The sequence below is a fragment of the Sapajus apella genome, unplaced genomic scaffold, assembly GCF_009761245.1.
Source record: "Sapajus apella isolate SASKATOON/1434 unplaced genomic scaffold, GSC_monkey_1.0 scaffold32, whole genome shotgun sequence".
NCBI lineage: Eukaryota > Metazoa > Chordata > Mammalia > Primates > Cebidae > Sapajus > Sapajus apella.
Genome location: NW_022436972.1, coordinates 6,324,545 through 6,341,471, shown reverse-complemented (window position 1 = coordinate 6,341,471; position 16,927 = coordinate 6,324,545). Strand labels below are relative to the sequence as shown.

General features: G+C 42.4%; 1 protein-coding gene across 6 annotated transcripts in view; it reads right to left on the bottom strand.

Annotated features, from left to right (window-relative positions):
* PDS5B (PDS5 cohesin associated factor B) overlaps positions 1–16,884 on the bottom strand; it is a 189,788-nt gene extending 172,904 nt beyond the window's left edge. For 4 of the 6 annotated variants that reach the window (XM_032294443.1, XM_032294448.1, XM_032294446.1 and 1 more), the window contains exon 1: positions 16,725–16,884. The gene's annotated coding sequence lies outside the window, so the exon portion shown is untranslated. Of the gene's footprint in view, positions 1–15,615; positions 15,839–16,724 lie in introns of those variants that run through there. The other 2 variants (XM_032294445.1, XM_032294444.1) reach the window with 2 other exon arrangements.
* Positions 16,885–16,927: the final 43 nt, after the last annotated feature.

Sequence of the window (16,927 nt, the reverse complement as noted above, 5' to 3'; positions counted from 1 at the left end):
AAAGTGTGCCATATCTACTGCCCACATCATCAAAGCTGCAGGTTTAGAAGCAGTGAGACAGCAATGCAGGTTCAAGTTTGGGCTTATGGGTTAGCTCACTTCCATGACTTGCAAACCTCTGTAGGTTCCAGTTTAACCATGCTCTCCCCCACTTCATGTCTATCTTACCTTCTCAACTGCCAGCCCTACCAACTTCAAGTCTAGCACCAGACTCAGGAGCATATAAACAGTGCCTACAATTGGTTAAAAAATAAAAATAAAAAAATTTTCTTATCAGCTACTATAATAAATCTCTTAAACACATAATAATTTTGCTTCTCTAATCAAACCCTAATTGATAAAGATGGAAATGTAATTTTAGGGTTAGACTACTGCAGAAAGGGCTGAATATGTCCACCTGTCTCCTCTCTACCTCACATAACCCCAACCAACTTTTAAAAGTTAAAAGTTGGTCAGGTGCGGTGGCTCACGCCTGTAATCCCAGCACTTTAGCCGGGCGCGGTGGCTCACGCCTGTAATCCCAGCACTTTGGGAGGCCGAGGCGGGTGGATCACGAGGTCAAGAGATCGAGACCATCCTGGTCAACACGGTGAAACCCCGTCTCCACTAAAAATACAAAAAATTAGCTGGGCATGGTGGCACGTGCCTGTAATCCCAGCTACTCAGGAGGCTGAGGCAGGAGAATTGCCTGAACCCAGGAGGCGAAGGTTGCGGTGAGCCGAGATCGCGCCATTGCACTCCAGCCTGGGTAACATGAGCGAAACTCCGTCTCAAAAAAAAAAAAAAAAAATCCCAGCACTTTGGGAGGCCGAGGTGGGCGGATCACCTGAGGTCGGGAGTTTGAGACCAGCCTGACCAACAAGGAGAAACCCTGTCTCTACTAAAAACACAAAATTAGCTGGGCGTGGTGGTGCATGCCTGTAATCCCAGCTACTCAGGAGGCTGACGCAGGAGAATCGCTTGAATATGGGAGGCAGAGGTTGCGGTGAGCCAAGATTGCACCACTGCACTCCAGCCTGGGCGACAAAGCAAGGCTTCACCTCAAAAAAAAAAAAAAAAAAGGTAAAAGTTGCTAAAAGTTAGTTGGGGTTATATGAGGTTAGAAGAGGCAGGTGAACATATTCAACCCTTCTGTGATAATCATGCACATGGCTTTCCTTCCATCAGCAAAAACACTTAAGAATTTAACTTAAAACATTGTTTTGAATGCATTTACTTCCTAAAGGAGCAAGTTCAAACTTTAAAATCTAACTTCTTACTGTTACATTTACATTAAAACAAAATAGGCACTGTCCAAATTCAGAAGAAAAATCAACACACTTTAATAAATGCATTTAAACTACACTGTTACCCTTACACTTGTGCAAGCAATACAAAAGAATAAACTTATTAAAAGATGTATGTGCCATCTCTAAAACCAACTGAATCTAGTTCTCTCTTGAACACACCTTTTCTTTAATCTGCTTAGCTAAAGTCAGAGCCATAAACAAATTTTTGTAAAATGATCCTAAAGGGTCCTCTGGACTTGGGCCGGTCCTACCTAACCATTAAAGACAAATGTCCAACAATCCGATCTATTTTTAGACAGAAGTAGTTGAGACAATTACATTTTAGTATTTTTTCCTCAGAGTAGAAATACCAAGAGGGGTAAAGGTCAAAGAAGGCTGAAAAATGATATTTTCTTCCAGTATCATCTGGTACCATGTGTCCCACTGCTGTCTGTCAGGTTGCTGTTAATAAAGAGGGTAAGAGACAACAGTAGAAATATGGCTATCCCTTTCACCAGGCTTTGTAAACATTCATTAGCTCTTAGCTTTCCACCGAATAACCTATTCTTATCAAGCGTGTGTGACTGAAACAATACTGAGTTTCTTTTTTTTTTTTTTTTTTTTTTTTTTTTTCCTGAGATGGGGTTTCACCATGTTGGCAAGGATGGTCTTGATCTCTTGACCTCATGACCCGCCCGCCTCGGCCTCCCAAAGTGCTGGGATTACAGGCGTGAGCCACAGCACCCAGCATAATACTGAGTTTCTATCTTATTCTAAAACATGGTGTGTGTTAAGTGAGTACTGTGTTTAACGCCCAGTTTAAAATGAATAAAAATGAGTCTGAACAGTTCTGGATATGGTGGAGAAGAATTCAGCGACTCATTGAAATAACCCTTCCACAAATAACAATTATAAACCCTGAAAAAAATACTCTTAATAATTTGAAAACAGAGGAAAGCAACCAACAGTGGAACCTGGAGATCTGACCATAAAAGAAGGGAAGTACACTGGAGGAGACTCAAATTTGTACAGCATTACTCCTGAGGGCACTCCCAGTTTGCAGCAGCACAGGGCAGATAGAACTCAAGCAAAACGCTGTTTTATTGAAATTCGAGGCTACAAAGTGGCTGGAAAATCAAAAGGGAAATTCAAAAAAGGAGAGAGCTACCGTAGGGAAGCCACAAATACTAATGCGTTTATTTTTTTCATCCTTCAAATTATTTGCTGATCCCCGAACTTCTTATGCTCAGGGAAGATTCCAAGAAGCTTAGAAAACAACTAAAAAGCTCAAAGAACTCGGCAGCAATTTCAGCTGCTGCCCACTGCAGAGGAGACATGAGCCTGAAGTTTAGACAAGTGAGAAGGGCTTGGTAAACATCTCAGACTGTTTTGTGTGTATTTTGTGTTTTGTTTTGTTTTGTTTTGTGACCAAGTCTCACTGTTGCCCAGGCTGGAGGGTAGTGGCGCAACCTCAGCTCACTGCAACCTCCGCTTCCCGGGTTCAAGTGATTCTCCTGCCTCAGACACCCAACGAGCCGGGACTACAGGCAACCACCATCACAGCCAGCTCATTTTTGTATTTTTGTAGAGACAGAGTTTTGCCATGTTGGCCAGGCTGGTCTCAAACTCTTGACACCTCAAGTGATCCACCCACTTCAGCCTCCCAAAGTGCTGGGATTACAAGCATGAGCCACTGCGCCCAGCCAATACCTCAGACTTTCTATAGACCCATCTTAAAACAGAGGACCAAGATTCCACAAATTCAATATAATCAGCTACTAATTTTAACATTCATCAAGGGAAGATAAAAAGAGTTTAGAGATATATCATGTCCACTCCACAACAAAAATTTTCTATTCGTGAAATGAAAAAGGAAAATGTGGCCTACTATCAAGGGGGAAAAACAGTCAAAAGTTCATCAATACAGATAAAGGAACAAACAAGGACTTCAAAACAGCTATTATGAATATACTCAAAGACATAAAGAAAAATATGGTCACAATGAGGAATCTCAGCAGAAATATTTTAAATGAAATACCATAACTGAAGGGTGCATTTGTTGAAAACAGGCTTCCCTACACATTAGATAAAACATTTAAAAGAGTCACTGAAAAACTGAAAGAAAGACTGAAAAAAATTAGTACATACTCATGGAATGTGTAAACAAAATCTCAGGAGGAAAAACAGAATGCGGCAGAAAAGGTTTTTTTTTTTTTTTTTTTTTTGAGACGGAGTTTCACTCTTGTTACCCAGGCTGGAGTGCAATGGCGCCATCTCGGCTCACCGCAACCTCCGCCTCCTGGGTTCAGGCAATTCTCCTGCCTCAGCCTCCTGAGTAGCTGGGATTACAGGCACGCGCCACCATGCCCAGCTAATTTTTTGTAGTTTTAGTAGAGACGGGGTTTCACCATGTTGACCAGGATGGTCTCGATCTCTTGACCTCGTGATCCACCCGCCTCAGCCTCCCACAGTGCTGGGATTAGAGGCTTGAGCCACTGCGCCCGGCCAGAAAAGGTATTTTTTAAGTAATGTCTAAAACAAAGCAAATTTTGTGAAAAAGACTTACAAATCAAATAGGCCAAGCACAGTGGCTCACGCCTGTAATCTCAGCAGTTTGGGAGGCCAAAGTGGGCAGATCATGAGGTCAGGGGTTTGAGACCAGCCTGGCCAACCTGGTGAAACCCTATCTCTACTAAAAATACAAAAATTAGCTGGGCATGGTGGTGCCCGCCTGGAGTCCCAGCTACTCGGGAGGCTGAGGCAGGAGAATTGCTTGAAGCCAGGAGGTGGAGGTTGCAGTGAGCCGAGATCGCACCATTGCCAAGATCGCACCATTGCATTCCAGCCTGGGTAACAAGAGCAAAACTCCATCTCAAAAAAAATAAAAATAAAAATAATTTTAAAATTAGCCTGGCATGGTGGTGTGCACCTGTAATCCCAGCTTACTCAGGAGGCTAAGACAAGAGAATCACTTGAACTCAGGAGGCAAGATCATGCCACTGCACTTCAGCCTCCGTGATGAGCAAAACTTCATCTCAAAAAAAAAAAAAGAGACAAGGTCTCAACCAATCCTCTTGCTTCCCAAGTAGTTGGGACTACAGAAGCATACCACTACACTCAGCCATTCTCACCATTTCTCTTCAATGTTGTATTGAAGATTCTAGATGCTGCAATAATACATGAAAAAGAAATTAAAGGGCCAGGCACGCAGGCTCATTACAGTGCCTGTAGTTCCAGCACTTTCAGAAGCTGAGGTGGGAGAATCACTTGACCCCAGGAGTACAAGACCAGCCAGGGCAACATGGTGAACCCCATCTCTATAAAAAATACAAAAAAAAAAAAAAAAAAAAAGATGAGCCAGCCATGGTGTCACTCATCTGTAGACCCAGCGACTCAGGAGGCTGAGACAGGAGGGTGGCTTGAACCCAGAAGTTCCAGGCTGCACTGAGCTATAATGATGCCAGTGAACAGTAGCCTGGAAGAGTAAGATGCTGTCTCAAAAAAATAAAATATAAAAAGAACTCAAAAGCACAATCCATAAAACAAAAAGTTAACTGGACTTCATCAAAATTTAAAACTTCCACTCATGAAAATACACAAAAGATAAGGCAAGCTACAAAACAGGAGAAAATATCCTTAATACTCTACATTAAGAATTCCTGCATATCAATAGTAAAAAGATAATCCTTTTTTTAATGGACAGAGAGCTTGAAGAGGCATGCTACAAAAGAAAATACACCATCATTAACCATGCAAAAAGGTGCTCAACAGCACTAGATTATCAAGGAAATCAAAAATAAAACCACAATGAGATACCATGCCACACCCAGTAGAATAGCTAAAATTAAAGAGATTGACTACCAAAGTGTTGGTGAGGATGTAAAACAACTAGAACACTCATATATTCAGGTGGGAATATAAAAAGGAAAACCACTTTGAAAAACTAGTTTCCTGTAAAATCAAACACACATATACCTATAAACCAGCAATTCCATTCCTAGGTATTTACTCAAGAGAAATGAAAACACATGCTTGCAAAAAGACCTGTATAGGCCTTATTCATGATAGTCAAAAACTGGATTCAACCCAACTGTCCATCAACAGAAGATAAGGTGTGGAATATTACCCAATGAAATATTACTCAGCAATAAAAACTACTGAGATATCCAACCCCATGGTTGAAATCTCAAAATGTTACACAAAAGAAGCCAGATACACAAGCGCACACACTGTATGAAGATAGAACAAAACTAATCTACATTTAGAAATCAAAGAGTGTTTGGGGGCAAGATAAATTGAATGGAGAGGGCAACGAAGGAACTCTGTGGGGTAACAAAAATGCTCTACATCTTCTTCTGGTTATTGGTTACATGTATATAATCATCACATCTCATCAAAGTGAACAGCTAAGATCTGCACATTTTGTGGTATTTTAATTACATCTCAATAAAAATAAAATTTTAAATTTCTAAATCTGTGAGCTTAATGTTGTATTAATTTTCATTTTCTTGGGTTGTCACATGTTTAGTGTATATACACATATTCTTAAGCATATTCAATAAATATTTATCATCTACAATGTGCTGAACTCTCTGATAGATACCAAAGTAAATGCAAGTCTATGCCCTCAAGAACCCCACCTCAGCCTCCTAAAGTGTTGGAATTACAGACGTGAGCCACCGTGTGTGGCTGCCATCATTTTCTCTTATTTCCTTACAGGTCCTTTGAACCCCTCCAAACAATGAACTGTTCCAGCTCCCTATTGTCAGATCCTTTGTCTCTGTGTCTTTCTAACTGATATTTCTCTGCTTATTAATAACTCGGTTTGGGTTGTTCACATGTCCAAAGTTCTGCTTTTCATCTTCTATTCAGGACCTAACAGGAAGGTTTTTCCAATATGTAACTCTTCTTTTAGGGAATGCAAGGTGCTTCTTTCTTCTTCTCACAGACCCTGTGTATACCTCTATTGTGGAAATCCCATATTGTGTGTTATTATTTAAGTATGTGGTTCCTTGTATATGGTCATGTTTTTAAATCCCCAGACGGATATAAGATATCATTAACATATATAAACTTTTGCAGGAGTCTGAGAATGAGGCAGATGGGGAAAGAATTAGAGATTTTTAATTGTATATCTTTTTTCTTTTTGCCTCCTTACTTTTGAAGTACATACATGCATAGAATTAAAAATAAAAATAACCTTTTAAGGCCGGGCGCAGTGGCTCAAGCCTGTAATCCCAGCACTTTGGGAGGTCGAGGCGGGTGGATCACGAGGTCAAGAGATCGAGACCATCCTGGTCAACATGGTGAAACCCCGTCTCCACTAAAAATACAAAAAATTAGCTGGGCATGGTGGCGCGTGCCTGTAATCCCAGCTACTCAGGAGGCTGAGGCAGGAGAATTGCCTGAACCCGGGAGGCGGAGGTTGCGGTGAGCCGAGATCGCGCCATTGCACTCCAGCCTGGGTAACATGAGCGAAACTCCGTCTCAAAAAAAAAAAAAAAAAAACCTTTTAAAATATTATATCAGAATCAACAGTGTTTGGTAAATGTGAGAGGTAGGGGAGATGGAGAAGTCAAGATGACTCCCAGTTATCTTACATGATAATAATTCTAGTCATCCTCTACAACTTTTTTTTATTAAAAAAAAAAAAAAAGAAACCTGTTATTAACCAAGGTAAAAGTTGAAAAGACATTAAAGAGTAAGAGAAGGTAGCTCAGTTTGGGACAAGTTATACTGGAGGGGCTGTGTCCAACAGTGGACGAGAAAAAGACGATGGGAAATTCAGGAGAATGGCCAGGGGACAAAATTGTTACTAGAATCCTTGGAGAAGAAAACGTGTATATGAGGCTAACTTATTCAGAAATGACTTATTCTGTAAGACCAATTAACAGGGATGAAACCAAGACCCACAGAATAAACTAAAAAAGGAACCATTTCAATGACAGTGTAAGACCACATATTGATATCCTTTTCTTACAGACATCAGGCTCTCACTAAAAGATTATTTAATAATTTAGTCTCTCAGGTTCACAACAGATTGGAAACATCAGAAAAAGGTGTAGGAATAACTTCCACAGGCAATCATCTGGCAGCAGCACGAGGGTACAAAAACAAAAACAAAAAATTTAAGACTTCAAAAAGCATAGCAGTCTTCAAGCACTCTTCATGAAAGCCAGAAACCCCATCTTTCCATTATCTAAGACTTGGTCAAAATGGTTGCTCCTTCAAGAAGTTTTTCATAGTTCCTATACTATCAGAGTAACATGATTAATCTCCATTTGTCAAGTTTCTAATTCCAAATATTTTCTTGACACCTTCCTGAAGACATTAACAATACCCTCACTTTTTTTTTTTTTTTTTTTTTGAGACGGAGTTTTGCTCTTGTTGCCCAGGCTGGAGTACAATGGCACAATCTCAGCTCACTGCAACCTCCCTCTCCCAGGTTCAAGCAATTCTCCTACTTCAGCCTCCCAAGTAGCTGGGATTACAGACTCGTGCCACCACAAAAGGCTAATTTTTTTTTTTTTTTTTTTTTTTTTTTTAGTAGAGACAGGGTTTCACCGTGTTGGCCAGGATGGATCTCCTGATCCACCCACCTCGGTCTCCCAAAGTGCTGGAATTACAGGCGTGAGCCACCGTAGTCTCGCTTGTTTTATAATTATTTTTATACCAGCCTCTTTCCTCCCACTTGAATATACATCTCTTGACTGAATATCTTTCATCTTTATATCTCTTGTCAGCACTGTGCGACAATATACTTGCACAATATAGTATGTAAATATCCTTTCAGTAATTATTCCATTTTTGCATTCTCTAAAACTATGTAAATGGACTTTGTCACAAATAGTCCCCCTGCAAAAAGTTATAACTGATTTTTTACTGTGTACTTACATCTTGGTACCAAGCTAAGCATTTGACCTGGCTTATCCCAAACCCAAATAAAATAAGAGGTGATAGAAAGTGACAGTGAGTAGGTTTTATTTAATTTTTATGCTTTTTAACCAGCATATAATTGCACGTTTATGAGTATATGGTGATATTTCAATATATATGATGTGTAATAATCAAATAGGGGTAATTAACATATCCATCACTTCAAACATTTAACATTTATTTGTGCTGGGAACATTCAAAAGCCTCTCTTCTAGCTAGTTGAAAATATGTAACACCACAGGCTTGAACTGTGCTGGTTCCCTTATACATAGAATTTTTTCAGTAAAAGTTAAGAGTGTGCGTGCCTCTCCTGCCTCCTCTTCCACCTTGCCACCTTTGAGACAAGGCCAATCCCTACTTTTCCTCCTCCTCAACCTACTCAACAGGAAGGCAACAAGCCTAAAGAACTTTATGATGATCCATTTCCACTTTATGAATATCAAATATATTTTCCTTCCTTATGATTTTCTTAATAACGTTGTCTTCTCTCTAGCTTGCTTTACGAATACAGTCTGGCCGGGCGCGGTGGCTCATGCCTGTAATCCCAGTACTTTGGGAGGCCGAGGCGGGTGGATCATGAGGTCAAGAGATCGAGACCATCCTGGTCAACATGGTGAAACCCCGTCTCCACTAAAAATACAAAAAATTAGCTGGGCATGGTGGCGCGTGCCTGTAGTCCCAGCTACTCAGGAGGCTGAGGCAGGAGAATTGCCTGAACCCAGGAGGCGGAGATTGCGGTGAGCCGAGATCGCGCCATTGCACTCCAGCCTGGGTAACAAGAGCGAAACTCTGTCTCAAAAAAAAAAAAAAAAAAGAATACAGTCTGTAGGCTAGGTACGGTGGCTCACACCTGTAATCCCAGCACTTCAGGAGGGGGGCAGATCACCTGATATCAGGAGTTTGAGACCAGCCTAGCCAACATGGTGAAACCCCATCTCTACTAAAAATACAAAAATTAGCCGGGCTTGGTGGCAGGCACCTGTAATCCCAGCTACCTCTAGAGACTGAGACAGCAGAATCACTTGAACCCAGGATGCTGAGGCTGCAGCGAGCCAAGATCGTTCCACTACATTCCATGTGTTAATTGACTATTTATGTTATCAGTAAGGCTTCCAATCAACAGTAGGCTATTACCAGTTAAGTTTGAAGGAATAAAAGTTATACGTGGAGTTTCAACTGCACAGGAGTTGGTCCCCCAACCCCTTCACTGTTCAACGCTATAGTCACCAGTATAATACTAGGATGTATTCCTCCTATCTAGGTAAATTTTTTAGCCTTTAGCCAACCTCTTTCTATCCCTTCTCTCCTCTGGAGGAGCGCCCATAATGTTCTCCGCAATGGCTATACTAATTTACATTTGCTTTGGCATTTTTCACAAGAGACAAAAATGTTCCAAAATAAGACTGTGATGATGGCTGCACAAACCTGTGAGTATCCTAGAAAACAACTGATTGTATATTTTCAATGGATTATGGTATATCAGTTCTATCTCAATAAAGCTGTTTTGAAAAATGAGGTTTCTGCTCTTAGTACCACTGTTCTGATTAAGAAGTTGAGATTTAGCAATAGGTAATTGGTTGTTTAGCTAGAGCAGATAAACACCCAAGCTTGACTCTCAAGTCTATATGTTTAAATTAACCACCATGCTCTTTCTGCATTCCTCAGAAAGGGACCTCACTTATCAAGCCTCACATCATGATATATCATAGAAGCATATATCACAACACAAGCTCCTAGGAATGTTCAAGTCTTAAATGCCAGGGACCTTCCAAATTCCAACTACACTTATAAAGACTTGACCTAGTTATGTTACCCCATAAGGCTAGGAAGAATCGAAAGCTGAAAAGAATGGTACCAAAGAGAGGCGGGGAAAGTGCTCTATAGCTTCTACTTAGGCCAGACGTGGTGATTCACACCTGCAATCCCAGCACTTTGAGAGGCCAAGGAGAGCGGATCACCTGAGACCTAGGGTTCGAGACCAGCCTGGCCAACATGGCAAAGCCCCGTTTCTACTAAAAATACAAAAAATTAGCCAGACGTGGTGGCATGCACGTGTAGTCCCAGCTGCTTGGGAGGCTGAGGCAGGAGAATCACTTGCAGTGAGGCAAGATCACATCACTGCACTCCAGCCTGGGCAACAAGAACGAAACTCCATCTCAGAAAAAAGAAAAACAAAAACTAAGCATCTCATCTCGGCGGCAACTGAAACACCCAGGTCCAGGCTGCCATGCCTGACAGGAAAAGAGAAGAAAGCCAAATGACAGTATGAATAAAAATGAAATGATAGTTGAAGGTCTGAGGGAGGAGTGATGAGACAGGATAAGCAGATGGTACAAGGCAGGGCTGACTCTATGCAAAATGTATTTGCCCCGACTCTCAAACCTCCCTTCCTGTCTGTCGCTTCTGCTTCTCTTCTACCTTATGTTAACACCAAGTCAAGGGCTTTCAATACTCTCTCATACTTACCCAAAGTTGTTCAAAGCCTGGCACTGCAGCCTCTCCATTCACAGCACTGCTCCCCGTCAAGTTGCCACAAGCCCCAAAATCTTTTTCCTCTCCTAAAAGTCCCACCACTCTCAGACCATCTCAGCTCTTAGGTAAGGGTCAAGGTAGGGGGTGGGAGCAGCAAGTAAATTAAACTACCATTAAACCACTTGATTAAAGAATATGTTGCAAATGACCTCCCTCTAATAAGCATATAAACAAATGTTTGCCTTCACTCACAAAGAAATATAAACCCAAAATAAGACAAATTTCACATATCAAATTGGCAACATAGTTTTTTAAAGTTCAATGTTGATAAACAGATGTCACAGACATTCTCACACACTGTTGGTTAACATAAATTGTTACAACATAATATTACTCAACAGGAGTCAGAAAAAAAATTATAATAAAATATTCTAATCATTTCTCAATTATGTTTATCTGTATGTGCCAGTATGAAAAGAGATCGTGACTTAATTAAGGAAAAAAGTAAACTGCAGTTAAAAAATAAAATAGTAGGCCAAGCCCAGTGTCTCACACCTGTAATCCCAGCATTTTGGGAGGCTGAAGCAAGCAGATAATGAGGTCAAGAGTTCGAGGCCAGTCTGGCCAACACAGTGAAACCCCATCTCTACTAGAAATACAAAAATTAGCCAGGCATGGTGGCACACATTTATAGTCCCAGCTACTCAGGAGGCTGAGGCAAGAGAATCGCTTGAACCCAGGAGGCGGAGGTTGTGGTGAGCCAAGATCACACCACTGCACTCCAGCCTGGGCAACAGAGCAAGACTCCATCTCAAAAAATAATGATAATGAAAATAAACAAATAAAATAGTAAATTGGCCGGGCGCAGTGGCTCAAGTCTGTAATCCCAGCACTTTGGAAGGCCGAGGTGGGCAGATTACGAGGTCAAGAGATCGAGACCATCCTGACCAATTTACTATTTGGCCGTCTCCACTAAAAATACAAAAAAAATTAGCTGGGCATGGTGCCGTGCACCTGTAGTCCCAGCTACCCCGGAGACTGAGGCAGGAGAACTGCTTGAACCTGGGAGGTGGAGGTTGCAGTGAGCCGAGATGGCACCACTGCACTCCAGCCTGGCGCCTGGCAACAGAGACTCTGTCTCAAAAATAAATATATAAATAAAATAAAATAGTAAATCACAGTACAACAGTGTAACAATACTCTTTCTATAATTTTTGTTAAAGTAAACTTTTGAGAAACTGTTAACAGTGGGTTACCTGTGGGAGGAGGAGAAAAGTAACATTTTTTACTCCATGTACCATTAAAATATTTTTTTTTTTTTTTTTTGGGGGGACAGGTTTGCTCTTTTTACCCAGGCTGGAGTGCAATGGCGCAATCTCGGCTCACCACAACCTCCGCCTCCTGGGTTCAGGCAATTCTCCTGCCTCAGCCTCCTGACTAGCTGGGATTACAGGCATGCGCCACCATGCCCAGCTAATTTTTTGTATTTTTAGTAGAGACGGGGTTTCACCATGTTGACCAGGATGGTCTCGATCTCTTGACCTCGTGATCCACCCGCCTCGGCCTCCCAAAGTGCTAGGATTACAAGCGTGAGCCACCGCGCCCGGCCTACCATTAAAATATTTTTTACCATAGATCTGTATAACTTTTAACTTAAAATACACAATTCTTTAAGTACTCTATTCCCTTACCCTTAACCCCCACTCTTGTCCCTGCAACTCTCACCCTCACACCCCACCCAACCCAAACCATTCCATATCTGAAAGCTAGCTGAAATTACCTGGTAGAATTTCAGCTACTAAGGGGTATATTTTGGAGACATGGAGCTTTCCTTCAAAATCTCTTCAATTACTTCCCTAAAATCACCTCTGAGGTGAAAGAAGAGAGAAAGAATCCTATCTTACCTAAGGAACCACAAGATTTCATTTTCTTTCAGGTCCCTAACCATTCTCTTCTAGAGAAAGACAATGGTCTTGGTTATAATATGCCTCCTTCTCCTTATGCGATCTAATCTTGGCTAATTTCACTCTCTCACATAAAGAAGAGAACCTCAACAGTCACTAAAAAGGAAGGAAAGCCTGCTCCTTCCAGAACTAAGTAACAGCAGAGATCCTACTGCTCTGGTCTGTCTCAGCTCTCATCACCTTGCTGCAGGTGGCCAACTACTACTCTATACTTCTACAGGACACAGTGTCTCAGTCCTGTTTACTGCATCATCCCTGGCACTGCATGTATATGGAAGCTTAGTATCTGTTCATTTTAATGGAATCAGGTCAGAGCATTATCTGTCAAAAGACAGGGCGGCAGGCTAGTAGAATACTTTTAGGCCTTATAAAGATGCCTCAAAATAGTTTCTTTCTTTAATCAGTCTTTCCCCCATGCCTATTAGTTGTTTTTTTTTTTTTTCTTCTTCATATGAGCTGTGGCTTTGTTGTAACCTGTTAGTTTTTAAGTTTTACACAGCTATACCAAGTATTTTCAATTACTATTATTGTCTATTAGAAATACCAATTATGGATATTTTCTAAATCTCAATGGCTTTAAAATCTGAACAACTAAATTTTATTCATCTAACTTTTATTATTATATTCTCACTCATGCCAGCTAAAACAATTACAGTCTCAACACAGCAGATTTATTCTTAATTCTAAACTAATTAATGAGAAAGGATTCTAAAACCTTTTTTTTTTTTTTATCAGCAGCATGAAAGGATTCTAAAACCTTTCTCAAGTAATAGGAGGAAATGGTTATAATCAGGTGGCTTATAACAGAATAGTGTGAGGAAAGGGCTGACCTCTACTCTCCAAGGAGTCAGAATTGTGAACCATTTGGCAGCTTCGAAAGCTTAAAAAGTAAATACACTCTCAGAGAAATCACTGGGTTTATTTTTAAACTAAGTATTTTTGGAATTTTTAACATTCCCGAACAGGAATACAAAAAACAAATAAAGTGCCTATTATAATTGGAAGTGACAGATGACTTGCATAGCAAACTTAGTTTAAAAATTAAAAAATACATACACACTCATACACGCACTATATCTTGTAACAAAAGTCAATACTAACTTTTCCAAATTACACCTAGAAGTTGCACAAAGAATAAATAAATGCCATGTCAAGTAATTATATAATGAAAGAGCAGACAGCTCCAGGAGACAGAAACATAAAAGAGGTTATCTTCTGAGACAAGCTAAACAGACTGAATCCCGAACAAAAATTATTAAAAACGCTGAAACAGATGGCCAACCGTAAAACTTTATTTTTGGTTAAATGAATGAAAAGGTGGGAAGGGAATGGAGGGTAATATGCTACCCTGAATTTTACTAATAAATATTGCTAAATCCTGAATAAAACAAAAAAAGACAATGGGAAAACTTCTAAGCTTCCAGGATTTCTAAGGGCTGTCCGAATTCTACCATGTGAATATGACTGTGACCTTAGATAAATCAATGAAATTACAATCTGAACCTGATTTCTCATGTATAAGTGAGTTAGAGATCACCGTTAAGTTTTCTTGTTGCTCTTTAACACTAACAAAGGAAACACAAATGTATTCTTTTCTAATATAAGTTATATACAGTCCATGTCATTCAAGAGTCCATAAGCCAAATCACAGTGAGCACTACTCCTGTTAGTTCTAAGGCAGTCTCTAAATTTTCCAAGAGAAATAAGCAGAAAGAATACAACGTCCCAAAATATTCCTTCCCCACAGTTTTGAGTATTTTCTGCCATTGCATTCTTCTCCAGGGCAAGCCTGTCTAATACAGGGTATCACTTTATCTTAGGCCTAACAAATTATTGATAAAGCCTACTCCTCAAAATGTTACTTTGTTAAACAAAGCTGCAGAACAATTTAAACAACTTTCATCCAACAGCCAGCTCAGTAGAACCTTATTACAAATAAGCTTAATACAAACATCTCATGACGAGAATCACTATCATGACATGTCTCTCTAATTTGAGGGGGGGAGGGGAATTAGAGGGGGAGAGACATAACCTGAGAGAATAAAGGCGACAAAAGTAACAAAAGCTGCAGTAAAATCAGACTCAACCAAAACAAGGAGAAAAGGAAAAAAAATAAAATAAGGCCAAGACAAACATACCTTCCCATTTAAAATACACCTTGAAGTAAAAGCCACCTGAGAAGAGGACAATTTTTAAAACCATCAGAAAAAAGAGGAAAAAGTCACTATTCTGGTAATTTTTATAAAGTCCAAAGTGCATTTTTTATATGTTTGTAAATGTATAATGTTCTTAAGATGTGTTTTACAGTTAGGTTTCTGAGAATAAATCTATCTTAACATAAAAGATCCCATGTAACTTTCACCTACATATTCACCACTATATACATTTTAATTAGGTTTTCTGCTATCACCATGAGATACAAGATTAATTGTTCCACGAACTGACCTGCATACACCAGTGAATACTCATTGTCCCTAAAGATGGAAACATCTCTTACATGTATGCTGCATAAAGAGCTGTCTTTCAAGTGCATGTCTGTGGTTTTTAACTACTTTACCTGACCACTACAGGAGTTAAAAAACGTTCTGTCTGGGAACTCTGTCTGGATGTGTTAACCGAGAACAATGACTTATTGCCATTCAAGTATTAGGTAATTACAATTTATTTACAGCTCGCCTCCTGTATGTAAACACAACTTTAGTTTTTAAAGTTTATTAGGATGATACAGGATTATCCAACTCTGCACAGCGCAGACCAACCCTCTAAGTTAAAGCTATATCCAAAGTTTCTGAAACTATTTCATCAACAAGGTAGGATCAGTCGGGGCACCACTGCCCGTCATCACCTCATAACAAAGTACGAGAAGCACTTTCTTCGACATAAAAAAGGGTTGACCCTTGCCAGGGAAGAGAGGATGTTGAAGACGCGAGTGGAGTGGGAGGGTAGCTGCTCTTTCAACCCTTCCCGGAGCTCACCCAGTCCGCGGCAAGGAACGCAGCAGCCTGCAGTTCCGAAGACGAGGGAGGCGTTTCAGGGTTCAGTCATTCCTCCAAATAACTGTCGAGCTACTTAGAGTTAGCTTTCACGTCTCTACCAAAAACCAACAGCAGCACCAGCAACAGCAGCAAACAAGGTTTTTCTCTAAACCGAAACTTTTAAAGTGGCAATAAAATAACAGTGAAAAAACATTAACGAGTCACAATTGCACACCATTTTCCCCGCCGTTCCTTCCGAAAGGAAAGCTAGAACCCAGTTGTCGCCTGGGAGGAGTCCCTCCACGCCAGCGCTGAGCTCTTCCTCAACTGGGTCCTCAGGTTCCCGGAGCACCCGCTCAGGGCGGCGCGGCGAGCGCGATTTCCCTGCGGCGAGCGGCGAGGAACAGTGTAAAAATGTCACGCTCATCCCGTTCCCTGGCCCAGAGCGGAGGCCGGGCGGCGCGCGGGGACCAGGCGGCGGGGGCGAGGGCGCCCGCGGTCCCGACCCACGTTCCCCGCCCGTCCCTCGCCCGGAAGGGGGAGAAGCCCGCCCGCGGGAGGATTCAACAGGAGCACCGCGCCGCCCGCCTGCCGCCCGGGAAACAGCCGCCGGCCGCCCGGCCGGGGCGCGGGGGGAGGGGCGCGGCGGCGGCGGCGAGAGGGCGCGGGCGGCCGGTCAGCCCCGGGACCCCCGCCCGCGCGCAAGGTCACCGCCCGCCGCCGCCGCCGCCGCCGCCGCCGCCCCGGCCGGGATCAGGGCGGCAAGTTTAATTTCCAGAGGCTGCCGCAGAGCCCGCGGCGTGGAGGCGCGAGCCGGCGCGGGGCCCTCCCCACCCCCACCGCTCAGCCCGGCCCGCACCCCGAGACCCCCGCCCCCGGCCGCCGCCCGCTGCAGCCCCCGATGCCGGGAGGCGAGTCGCGCCTAGCAGCCCGGCGGGCGGCGCTTCAGCCCCGCCACAGAGACACACACACACACACAGAAACACACACATATACACACACACACACGCACACACACACACAGAGCGACGGTGGCGGCCGCTGAAAAATGGAGCGCCGCGGCCTGAGAGGAGAGACATTTTCTTTCCGTTAACTGAATTGTTTCCTACCTCCGGGTGCCCGACTCGCTACTCCTCTCACTCCGCGGCTCTCCGGGATCCACCGCCGCCGCCGCATCCAATCGCCTTCTCCCCCCCTCCCCTTCCGCAGCCAGCCCGGCCGTTCCTCCTCCTCTCCGCTTCAAAATGGCGCCAAGCGCTCTTCGGCGGCTGCTCCAATCGAACCGCGGCGGACAGCACCCGGGGGCAGCCAG